This window comes from Liolophura sinensis, chromosome 7, assembly GCF_032854445.1.
Source record: "Liolophura sinensis isolate JHLJ2023 chromosome 7, CUHK_Ljap_v2, whole genome shotgun sequence".
Taxonomy (NCBI): domain Eukaryota; kingdom Metazoa; phylum Mollusca; class Polyplacophora; order Chitonida; family Chitonidae; genus Liolophura; species Liolophura sinensis.
In genome coordinates, this window is record NC_088301.1 from 13,541,115 (window position 1) to 13,554,490 (window position 13,376).

Consider the following 13,376-nt stretch of genomic DNA (forward strand, 5'->3'; position numbering starts at 1 on the left):
ATACAAGCATACAGTGTTCAAACGCTTCAAAGTAAAGTGAAGAAAAGGTTGATCTGTATTCTAGACTCGAAGAAAAAAAAGAACAATTCTTTGTAAATTGATATTGGCTGCACAACATATTGGAAAATGCATAAGAAGATTCATGTAGTGACGGCATGAGATCATCATTTTGGCTGTAATGCCCGCCTAATGTATATCAATATTTTTGTATTCTGATGTACACGAGCTTTGCAAATAAAGTTATGGTCTGAAAGCAATAATTTTGAGAGTACATTTTTCAGAAAGTTGCAGCAGATTTCCATTCTGGAGTTCTTCTGTAAAGAATAGGAACATTGGGTAACAGTCTACCGCTTAAGACCACAGTTTTCATGTAATTTTTTTTTTCAACTCCGACTGTCCACCTTGTTTAAGTAAATACTCATTCTTCACCCTAGAGCCGGAAATGTTTGGTCGGTGATTCATCCCTTGCGCGCGGCCATCTTGGATTGGACCGCCAATCACCATCTGCCAAACTCCCCCTATGGGGATAAGCCGGCTCTCACGCCATCTGCGGCTCGCGGGTGCGTCTGTCATTGCAGAGAAAGAACACAGCCTCCGCCTAAGTCAACTGGGTGTAACAGAAATTAATCAAGCGCACCTTTGCGAAAATGAAATAAGCCTGTTTGAAAGCCTGACTGGTAATTAGACAACTACACCAACAGTGTGGAGAGAACTTTTAAGTTAACAAGTTTTTACATCGTTAACACCCTAAAATTATGTATATGTAGGCTGTGGGCGGTCGTCAAGTGTTAGGCGGTTGTCTGTCAATCGCAATGACATGAAGCACGGGTTCAATACCGATCTTGGACAGGGAATCTGTATATTACCCCGCAGTAATAATTGTTCGTGGGGTCCCATTGACAACAAGCGATTGAGGACACACACATATAGCCGTTTACTTAGTCTAAACTTCGCTTTATGATGTGCATATCTGTACATGTACGTCACACAAGTGCATGGGAAAATATGTATGCATCAGAATGAAGACGACATACAGTGGCAGAGACGGGTCGTTGGAATTCAGGGCAAGCAAACCGGTTACTCAACAAACGCCATGAGGACTAGTTTAGGAGTTCTTCACTAGACGGATTTGAACTCATACCCCATTGCTCGTTCAGCGCGGAGACATATACACCGACATATCTATGTTATAATGCCATCTACCAATGGCATATATTTTCGCCTAGACCTAAGTTGTTACCTGACGCAGCTTTACCTTGCATTGTACACCTCCATTAAAGAAACTATACCGGACATTTTTGGCAAAAAATCGATCACCGCAAATCCAGTCGAATTTTTGCTCTATATAAATAGTTTTATTTCAGCTTTGACACGTCAGAGCACGCGTTACCGCTTAAAATCGGCAATAAAGTTAGTAAAAACTTGAACTCACAGCTACAGGCTCCTGTGTCATTGACCGGCGCCGATGGTCCAGATGGTAGAGCGTCCGCTTCTGGGGCGGTAGATCCAGGGTCAGTCCTCGGTCGGGTAAGGCCTAAGACCTAAAAGAGGAAGTTGTAGCTTCCTCACTAGGCTTTCAGCGTTTAGAGGGTAGTGCAGAGATTGGGTATCCTAGGCCGTGAGTTCAACTCTCACTGGGGCGATATTCCCACTGGTGTTGGAGTAGTTCAATTTCTGTGTCTCAGATTTAATACTGATTTTACATTTTTTTCCCTCTTTCAGATTTAATTATGGCTATCAAACTAATAGTTCAAGAAAGAGTTGAAAAGGTTTTTATGTTTGGAAGAGATGGGGCAACACGCCGCTCTGGATGGTGCGCGACTTCTGGGACACCCTGTATATTGAAAGGACGAAGAACTGGGTCGTGATAAAGCTTACTACTGCTACGATAGGTGCTTTATACCATTTGTACTGGATTCAGAACATTTATTTACTTTAACGCTAAACTCAACAAAGTTTCACTTATATACACTCAGAAAATTAATCTGTTTATTTTAATACAAAGTATGTTGTCTGAGTGATGCTAAGAATGTATTCTGTTATTATAACAGACTTATACTGTGTTTATTTATTTATTTATTTGATTGATGTTTTACGCCGTACTCAAGAATATTTCACTTATACGACGGCGGCCAACATTATGGTGGGAGGAAATTGGGCATTGCCCAGGGAAAACCCACGACCATCCGCAGGTTGCTGCAGACCTTCCCACTTACGACCAGAGAGGAAGCCAGCATGAGCTGGGCTTGAACTCACAGTGACGGCATTGGTGAGAGGCTTCTGGGTCATTACGCTCCGCTAGCGCGCTAACCAACTGAGCCACGGAGGCCCCACTTACACTGTGTTATATGCAACATAATACCCGTTAGTTAAATGGAACTTTTGTGAATTAATAGAATATATGTGTTATATTTAACAGAATAATCTGTTGCAGTAGCAGAATACATTGTAACATGAGTCAGGCTGCAGATTTTCTGTTAAAATTAAGAGATTAATTTTTTGAGTGTATACGATGGCGAATAGGTTCACGAGAGCACGCGGTATAAACCACGAACTTCTCGGAAGTAAAATATGCACAGCATATATTGGTGGAAGACAAGTATCTTGAACAACCGTTAGATTGTACCTGGGATTACGATAGACGTCCGTCTTGTCCCAGATTACATCGCGTTTTGCCATCAAGGCCGTCAGAGCGGAGGAATCTATACATTCCAGGTCCGAACCCGGGATTGAACCCACGCCCCGTGTGTCCTGGCAATTGAAAGATATCCAGAACAATTGACTGGTAGGACAGATGGTATAAAATCATGCAGCAGGTTAACTTCTAAAATTGCTTCTAATGCTGCCCTTCTCTGCTTAGAAAGTGAATAAAAGTATGTAGTGCATAGAGTGAGACGACATTTTTTTTAAATTCCATTTTAAGTCTGCGTCATCCACCTACTTAAATGCAAAGAAAACACTAAAATGAATTATGTATCAGCTGAAAGATCATTAAAAACCATCCAGGAAAATACTTGGATTTTTATTCATTTATTTATTATTTTTTTGACAATTTGTTTAATCTAATAAAATGCATTTGAATATTTTATTCTGTGGCGGCCTTTTCTGATCACAAAGGTACCAATGACGTCAGACTTAAGGCACATTAGAATGCTAAATTTCATCATTTAACATGCATAGACATATAGATCTATGAATGCATTCGCCGATTTGACCTTGAAACTATTTATTTCAGGCCAAAAATATAGATGTGACGTCATTGACATCTTTCCTGCATCAGAACAGACCACCGTAGAATCTGATCTTCTAGCACAATTTTACTCCGTTAGAAAAATTCCCCACACAATAAATCCAACTATTTTCCTGGACGGTTTTTAATGGTCTTTCATTTGATATATACTTCATTTTAGAGTGGCGCCTTTAAGCCCACCGTACGTCATCGGTTTGCGCATCATGCCTACGTGTGCATAGACCTGTGTGTACAAAGGGCCCAGATTGCAGTCCCAAAGAATACTAACATCAACCGTTACGGTTAAATTATATTTGCTCTGAACTTGTGAATCACACCATAGTTATAAATTGAAAGCCTTGATATGGAGTCCGAGGGTCAATGGTCTTGGCTCAAGGTTGCACAGTCCTTCTGTTAACAGCTCTGTGCAGAACCTCACTCTAGATGATGACAGGAATGCTGCTAACAGGGTAGAAGGGCGGAGGGGTCGGGGTGGGGTGTTGGTGGCGAGGGGGGTCATTTTACCTTATAACGCGCTCACACTAGTGGATTGAAAATAGGACAGGCGCCATTTCTTTTCGACTTTCTGTACACGACTTTTAAAATAGACTTGTTATGTTTCCACTTAATATCGAGTTTGACAACTCGAGTTTGACAACTCGATACCACAAATCGCATCGTGTGAACGCGACTTACGAGACAGACTTGCTCTGTTTCCAATCTGCTCTATATCGAGTACGACAATTCCGTACGACAAATCGCGTCACATGAACACGACTTATAAAATAGACTGCCTCTGTTTCCAGCCTGCTTAGTATCGAGTTCAACATGTCGACACGACAAATCGCATCGTGTGAACGCGACTTATGAAATAGATTTGTTTTTTTTCCAGTCTGCTTAGTATCGACTCTGCCCTGTTTCCTCCCACCATAATGCTGGACGCCGTCGTATAAGAGAAATATTCTTGAGTACGGAGTAAAACACCAATTAACTAAATAAATAAATATCTGGAACGCCGGTTTCTTCCGTCCATAAACCCGACCACTATCTAAAATGACCTAAAAATTCGACCACAAAAGAACAGTTTTGGAGGAAAATAAATGTCATGAGATATTAATTCTGTTACTAAAATTTACATTTTCCCAGTAGGATATCATCCTATCTTCAAAACTCCTCTCAAACACCTTTGTACAATCAATAGAACCCCCAGAATCTAGAAAAATGAGCGACTTAGTCATGGACGAAATTTTAGGCCATTTAGGGTATGTGAGAAATTCTTGATCACGGCTTGATCACGAACATAATTATGACTATCCATACACCCACATGGCTTTGTCGAGGACCGACCGAAACCGAGAATTGAAAGAAACACACTTCATATTTCAAGTTTTTGATTTTGAAGGCTTTAATGAATTAATAGTTGGAAGGAATAAATATTAACTCTGGAATCTGATTTCGTAACCTGTACAACCATTGGCTATGTACAACGCAACACACGCCAATCCGCACGTGCGTTAGAAGTGCAGTCGGTTAACAATCCACGCACATACATTCATCCTAACAGAGCAACCTATATATAAATAATACTCAACAAACAGTGATGTGGAAACACCCTATACATGTTCACAGTTCTCCGCTAACATATTTGTACAAGACTTAACAAAAAAAAATAGTAGTTTGTATAACACTTTGCAGCCAGGCATTATAATTGAGTTACACCTTGACGTACAAAATAAAATGATATACTTTTTTTGCAAGAGTTAAAACAGTTAACACAATGAACATACCATACAGTCAAACTGGGCATTAACATCCGCAGTGAGTGTGAAATACAGACCAGAGGGGCAAGCAAAAGACAGCAAATGTTTTATATTTCATTCAATATTAAAATGGCAACCATCAAACACTTCGACATAAAATGATTGCAAGATTCTGGCCAATCTTTACAACGCGACATAATGGGATAAGGTTATAGCATTGTGCGTAAAGTAATATAGGTTTGACACCAGCCATGTGTCAATACGTTCGGTGGACATCCGTTGTATTGTACATGCATATACACTGTGATAATAGGTAGAACACGTCGTCATTGTACATTGCTAGATGTTTGGTGGAAAAACTCCCCACGTTTACATAACTGCTAAGGATAAGTAAGCTTTTAAGCCTGTGTTTTAACTTCAGTATTTAGTCTATATATAGTCGCGACATCAACTAAGGCATAAACAAAAATAAGCCATTTTAAAGTTTCATTATAATGGTTAAGTTTTGCCGAATGGAATAAAACAATCGATGGACTTGTCTTCACATAGCAGTTTTGGCTCTCCACAGTTTAAAACCCCTGTTTACACAAATAACCCTCAAAGTATTGAAAGTAAGACAAAAGGCTTTTATGAAAACGTTCTCTGATAAAGTCAGGATTCTGGAGCAATCATTTTTTGAAGCATATAGGATAAGGTAAATTGTTGACTATATTTAGTACCGGTATAGTAAAGCTAACAGCTTGGAACACTCTGAGTAATGAGATTAAATCTACGTTGACGTAAATTCCCTCATAAATTGCAGGTGCCAACTAAGTAAGTCAAATAAACTCGTCAACAAATGGTAGCACAGTTTAAGTATGCATGGAAGACAAATCTGACCACTGGGCTTCACGAGCCACGTCCCTTTCCTAAACACAAGGCTCTTCAGATAACTAGAAGCAAAACACGAGATCAGCACCAAACTCGCAAGACATTGCCAAATCGATTAGCGTTAAACTCGCGTTCTCAAGTTCACGAGACGGAGCACGTCAAGCATCACGTGGTGAGAGATTCCTAAAACTCAAACTTATTAAAAATCCATAAGAAACCAGCGGTTTTTCTTGAGTTCCACGAAGTCCGACGCGAGAGCGTAATTTGCAGTATCCAATTTCCACACAATAACATAATGGTCGCCAGAAAAGGCCAGTTTTCATTACCACAGCGTTTTAATTCAGTAAAAAGAAACAAACAAAAGGATTCAGCTCAAAAACGTAAAGCTGACGTGACCAGCTCTCTACAAAAGGAAGCAAATCTTGTAATCTATGGGTCCGCACTGCCCTCTGTCGGGTTGAATCACAATGCCGGCTTTAATTATTCCTGGTCACTTGCGTTGTTATTAACGTAGGTACACGGCACTACTGTTCAAGATGAGGTACAAGATTTGCTTCTCTTTGTAGAGGGCTGGGTAGCCACCTGGGGCTAGGCCTACCCCATTGTTGCTACAGTTTCAGGCAAGCTATGTCGCAACAGCTATAAGGAGACTTTAAACTTCCGGCTATTTGGCCGCCAAAGTCTATTCTTTTAAATTTTACTGGTACAGTTCAACGCAAATTTTCTTAGAAAAGATGTCTGACACGTGAACACAAGTCTATCTGCTACCGCTTGAACGCGTGGTTTCCTCTTACATGCATTAACCACTTATAACATTTACGAAGGCCTAACGTTTCTGATCAATCAGAAGAACCTGCATGCTATATGATGCGCTAATGTTAACCAGATATACGCGTGGTGTCGTATGGTGTGAGTCGTACCACAGTGTATACTATGCTTCTTCACTCACAAACAATGGCAGTTATTCACCGGGTGTAAAAATTATGTCAGAAGAGGAAATTATAGATTGTTACAGCTATTTACACTACGCTGCCTTGTCGTTAAAGATGAAACATCTGCAACAGTACAAACGATCGAGAAACGATAACCCAAGGAAAATGTTCGTGTTAAAATGTATACTTTGCGGACTTAGAAAGAGTAAGTCGCGTTCAATGTACAAACGACTACTGTAGTGATCCAGTTCATGGATGTAGAGAGATAAGTCGCTGTATATAGTAAGGTATGTGATCCGTGTCATATCGGATCACCACAGTGATCACGGTGTACAATAGTGAGGTGTGGTACGGTATATAACGAGATTTGTGATCCCTGTAAAACTGAACTGGAGTCGGCTGTAATACAAAGAAGCACCAGACTGATGAACCAGATCACGGCATACAGGAAGATCATCCCATTTCCGAGTCATGCATATTGGGGTGAAGTCGGTCTGAAATACTGAAACCACCACGGTAATGAACCTAATCACGGTATAAAGTGAGATGTGCCACGGTATATAACGATATATCCGATCCGAGTCATACTGGGCTGGAATCACACTCAAATCCAAAACCACCATAGTGTTGAACCAGATCACGGTATATGCAGTGAAAAATGCCGCCTTATACAGTGAGCCATATGACCTGTGTCATAATGAGCTGGGACATTAAAGAAGCAGCGAAATTTACCCTGATTAACCTATAAAATGTTCAATTCATTTTTACAGTACGCTACAGGAGCAATATATGTGATTGTATATATGAACGTCATATTTAAATCACCACTGCGTACATGGAATATTAGAGTTTTGAGAGAGAAACAATAACACTCTAAATACTCTTATACATAATAGAGGAAGTGATCATTATTATTCGCGTTGACGATTTTCATGACAAAGCCTAAGAAATTCATCAAACTTGAATGTTTGTACACTTAAGTATTTCAACTTTAAAGACCTTCAAAATGGCGGATCAAAGGTTTCCGGTTCTATATTGTACATATAACCATCATTCAACAGTTTTCAACTTTATAACAAAAAACAAAAAACGTTTCCAATGATTACCACATACTTTGCTGTCTTCAAGAGGTTTATACTTTGCCTGTTTCACACACATGGGTTGTTTTTTTTTACGAAGTACATTCAGTGTTGCCAATGCATTTCAGTGCGTTGTAAATCTGTTCACATATACATGTCTGAAGTATTTATATTTACTGATATTAGACTAGAGAATTGTGTCCATTTTCAGTATCAACACGGGGATAAAAATAGCGATACCGAGTCCAATTGTACAGATTTTCACATAAGCATCCAACAATGAAGTGATAAGGAACAGAACAGAAGAAAGCTTCCATATCATAAACAGCGGAGTAAATCATATAAAAAAGGGTTAAGAAGTCGGTGCCAGTCGTTAATGTAAAAACGTTACACGCAAAAGCGATGTATAAAGACTAGCCCGTGTTGACTCAGGTTTTGTTTTATATGCAACACGAAAACAAATATTTTGTAGCATTCTCAACACGGATATACGGATGTGCCTCAGTACTTTGAGCAGTTGTGAAGGAGCATACCATCACCTGTGCCAGGAAGTGCCAATTTGCTTGCTTTCTGTTCTCAGTTATCTCGCACAGCTCTTATTTTAGGACACATGCCCAGTGACAGAAGAGTATCATTCATGTAAGACGACACGAAACTGAACGTAAATTATGGGGTTCCCCGTGCATCCCTGAAGAAGTCAAGCCACTTCGAAACGACGACTATAGCTCGTGGAACTAATTTACGTTTGCACAGCACTAAAATCAAACCAATAATCCAAGCGGATTCACGATTTACACAAAACAATTAGCTTAACGGTTTTGGTATACAAATAACAACTTGCATATATTAATTATTAACTTTAAACTCCTCAGATGGTAACATTATCGGTGAACACGGTATGAACGTATGTGGAACCAGTGAGGCCGTTCATCGTGAATAACTAGACCAGCTCGTTAACGAGAATCTTCGAGATACACTACATCCTTACACCACAAGAATGATCACGTTATAATACTTAAAGTTTTGTCCATAGTCACTATTAAGTGGGCTCTGCCGTGATGATGATATATGTAGGATTCATCCTCCCAAATGGTAGCCTACAAATGGTCAACACGTTAATCCTGCATGCCAGTATGAAGGATTATCCCTGCTCCTATACCCAGGTGACACGTTTTTATTCAAGCCTCTGTGACAATACAGGTCTCCAATATCAATCCTACTCTAGCATATGAATCTGAAGGATTCCTCTTGTATCATACACAGGATAGTTCACCCGTGTCGTTGTGTACAGTACGTGCTCCATCACGGTCTACTCCTCATGTGAAGACACTGCCTGTAAACCGATACCATATATGCCCATGCTTACGATATAATTATACTTTGACATCTCAGTGACGAATAAAGATTAAGTTTTCGGAAACACACTGTTGTAGTGTGAAATCTCATTTAAGCATCCGTGCTCCATGGTTAAAAGTTGAAGTTGAAAATTGATAAATTTGACCACCATAAAATGCTCTTTCACAGCAATTCCATTAGAGCCCAGATATTGTTGAATACAATAAATACAGAGTTTAATCCCAGAATAATCGTTCCCGCGAGTAAAGGGTGACGAATCGTGTTTATCACAGACCGAACACTTTCACCATGACGTCAAAACACACTTGTTAATAATCCATGGGTGGGGGCCTAGAGAATGATTGTCATTGGTCATTTCTTGATTCTGTTGGGGTCGTATATGCCAGCAGCAGCAGTTCCAACACTTTGCACTCAGCGTTGCTTTTGCTTATCAGGAACGATGGGAGAGATTCAGTTCATTTGAATAAACAGCTTTCAGTCACGTCACGGTTCTCTGTGAGAGGCGCATAAACTAACGGAAGCCCACTGATGTCTAAGAATAACGTGCCTGATGAAAGACGACTGTGGAAATCTGGAGAGAGAAGAAAAAAGCACAACGGTAAAACATTTTTAGATTTCATTTCGTTAAACTGAGAACGAAGCAAAGACTTTCGAATCAATATACACTCTATCAAATACCTTTTTTTCTTTTTGAAATAAATTTGAATAAGATGGCTCAATTAATTCTAAAGCGGAGGGAGCGGTTATACAACCAGGTGCTGAGGTATCTGCTGTTCATACCATATACATTACATCATCTATGTAATCAAATTTATGCGGATCCACGAAGCTCAGTCAAGTTTAACAATCCATTAAAAAAAACATTCACAGTGATTTGCAGTGTCCTGAGTGGGAAGAACTTTTCGACTCTGAAGTTTAAGTGACACACAAACAAGGTTATTGATTTTAGTGACAATCCTTCTATAACAGCCAGGAATGAAGGACATTCAGCTGTTTCCAAGCGATCCAAGCTAACGTTGAAGCAAAGCAATTAGCAGACAATTTTCGTGAGTTTCTTCCAAGACTGAAAGGTCAGGCAAGCTTGTCAAAACGATTGTGAAACTGCCAGTGGAAATTGCACACAGAAAGGGGCTGTTTGAAATTAGATCCCAGTGTTCTAATGAAGCCTATTCCACACTAAGACGGCGCGGCGTTATTTAGATAGAGGTCCAATCATCAAGACTAGGCAACCCTAGTATTTGGTAAAGGCAGTCTAAACAAAAATTGTCTCTAAGAATAATTAGATAACAAGAGACATGCTTAATTATAAGAGCTTGCTTCGCTAAGCCATTCCCCAAGGTGTTGCAGAGGTTTCTGGTGATTTAGTTGTATGATAGAGTATTAGGCAGTGCAAAATGTAAACATTTGGGTCTGGAATGCCACATCATATGATCATAAAATCATATCAAACCTTAAAGTGCTGAAACGTAAGCATGACAAGTCTTACAAGTTGCCCTAAAGAATGAGAGGCACGACATCAACAAATACAACCTTGAAGTTTTTAAAAAATATCGAACACACACATTAATAGATATTAGCCAAGAATTACCTTGCAAAATCATCAGTGGAAGAAAAACGTCCAAACCAAAAACTTGATCACCTTCAAACAATATACGTGAACGCGAGAGGAATCTTTAAACTGATTACCACATGGAAAATAAACCCAAAATTATATACTAGTAGTTGATTGCTGTTTTAATATTTTTTCAGATGTTTCAGATAGGCGATGTCGGTCAGTGTTTTTGCTGGAGGAAATCTGAGTGCCCTAGGCAAACCATTGAGCTTTGGCACGTACAAACATGCACATAATGCGGGTGTAAAACAAATGATGTTGAAATAACGTTAGACTGCGCTGACGGTTACATGAACGTCGTCGATCAGTTATGGGTGGATTTAAGATCCAACACATTCGATGTCCCTTCTCGTGACAGGGCTACTTTTCATCCCATTCCCGGTGAAAGCAAGTGTGACCTCATAATGTCACGCGAAGACTGAACATTTTCAACCAATGCCTGGGGCATCCGGTTGAACTATTTGCAACAATATTGCTTATGATTGGTCAGTTGCGTGTTCTTGATTGACAGTTAGGAAAGGTCCATTGTTAGGAAGGCCTCACATGCAGTAACGGCGGGGGAATGAGCAAATTCCCCGTCTAAAGGCACCAGGAGTGTCCCAACGATTGAAAGATAAGCGGTTCCATAACCACAAGACCACGGCCAGCTCCCTGAAATAAAAAATAAAAGACCTTGACCCTAATCTCGTTTGGATGAACGGAAGCGAGTTGGACACACTAAAATACGTCACGCTGTGCTGGTATCAGATATGTTTCCATCTGTGACCACTCCGCCTATAGCTTCCGCAGGGCAAGCTAAATCATGGTCGGTAAAACTAAACTCGTGTTGATTAGTCAGCCATCTTGATTTTACACCCAGTGTTGGTGTTAAGAATGTTCTGGTCAAGTGTAGGTGTACAAGTAGATTGGGTCGGATAAGTGAAATATTCTTGACTACGGCGTACAACACCAGTCAAATATATAAATAAAACAAATAAGATCTGTAATACGGACTAATTTATGAACTCTTAGAGTTAACACGGTGTAGAATCACACTGTCGTTGCTCTGGTTTCACTCTCAGTGCTGTGGCTAATTTTCTAAAAAAGCTATTTCCTTGGATTCGAACTTATGACTGTATGGCTTTTCTGACGTCTTCCTCAAAGAGGATTGTTTCTTTTGAGAAACAGTAATTTACCTATATATCCATGCATGTAAAATGTTTGAGCTGACGTCTCGATGTCAGAGCAATCAGTACCATCCTATTTTATTGAATATGATCTTTGTATTCTGATAAAGGTTTGTCTCGTTACACTCAACCTTGTAAATTATATCGAGATAATGAAACTGAAACTCACAATCACATAAAATTACTGATCACTTCCCAATAAAAAGTAGTAAAGCAGCTCAGAAGTAAATAAGTGCTAATAGTTATTTTCTCGTGTTCTCGGGGGGAAAAACCCGGGTGGGCGATTGTCCTTCCCTCTTTTGACGTCATTAGCATTCCGTGAAGAGCTCATCTGATTTATTAATAAAATTCTACAATTTTTCGTACCGTTCGACTTTTTAAACGAAGCTAAGCTTTTGTAAGTCAGGGCAAAACCTGTAGAAATGTATTTGGAAGATTAGATACTACACAGCCACACAGGGACTATTATATGCAGGTCTATACTTTCCTGCTATACTCACAACGTCGATCTGTTTACGCACGGTCTCACTAAATCTATATAGTTTATGTATCTGAAGGGCCCAATAGTTGATAATGCACATGGCCATTGATCCCGCACTTAAACTTCCTGCAGCCTGTCACAGACTGATCAAAGTCAGCCACGGCGCTTACCGCCTCTCTCATCCCCAGCACCAAGTATATACGGTTGCCATGGAGATCATGTTAGCGCGAGCTTCAGGGGCTCCTCGATCTTGCGATCGAAGGAAAATAGGTCAAGTTATTCGGACCGAGAAAAGAACTGATGCAGCGGGTCGCACAATAGTGTGGTCGCGTTCGCGATAAACAAGGTGTTCTGGAGACTGCTGTATGTGGATGTGTAATGACCGCTCAATCACTAACTTCAACGTATGAAGGGATAAGAGTAACCAATGCCTACCGGTTTAACAAACATGAGGAAACTTCGACCAACCATGATCACAGAAACATGAAAGGTTGTCGTTAGCAACATGGGAAAATGTTACTTATCTGTCTTTTCTGGATACAAAGAAACTACAGCAAGCAGAGTAAATGAAGAGCAGTGACGACACTGTGGACGTTGGCTAGTGCCTTATGATAATACGTAACCAATGAAAAACGGCTTCTTGTCAGTTTAGCTCAGTTACCATTTTATTCCAACTGTTCATGATAATGCTTTAAAAAGCAGCAACTTACACATCCTCTAGCAGCAGAATTAGGCTTTAAAAAGGTATTTTTGTTAATAGAAATTTATTCACTTGTCTTGAATTATGCTTGCGCCAAATGTTGTGTTGTCATCACATTTACTACGTATGATATAATCGAAGATTGCAAAACAGTCTGTCGAACTACTACTGCTCTATTGAGGAGGGAGACT

At 39.9% G+C, this 13,376-nt stretch overlaps 1 protein-coding gene across 1 annotated transcript in view; it reads right to left on the minus strand.

The window, feature by feature from the left end:
• Positions 1 to 4,616: 4,616 nt before the first annotated feature.
• The window catches only part of LOC135469782 (uncharacterized), a 126,662-nt gene continuing 117,902 nt past the window's right edge, over positions 4,617 to 13,376 (minus strand). The window contains exon 7 of the mRNA XM_064748377.1: positions 4,617 to 9,797. The gene's annotated coding sequence lies outside the window, so the exon portion shown is untranslated. The remainder of the gene's footprint in view (positions 9,798 to 13,376) is intronic.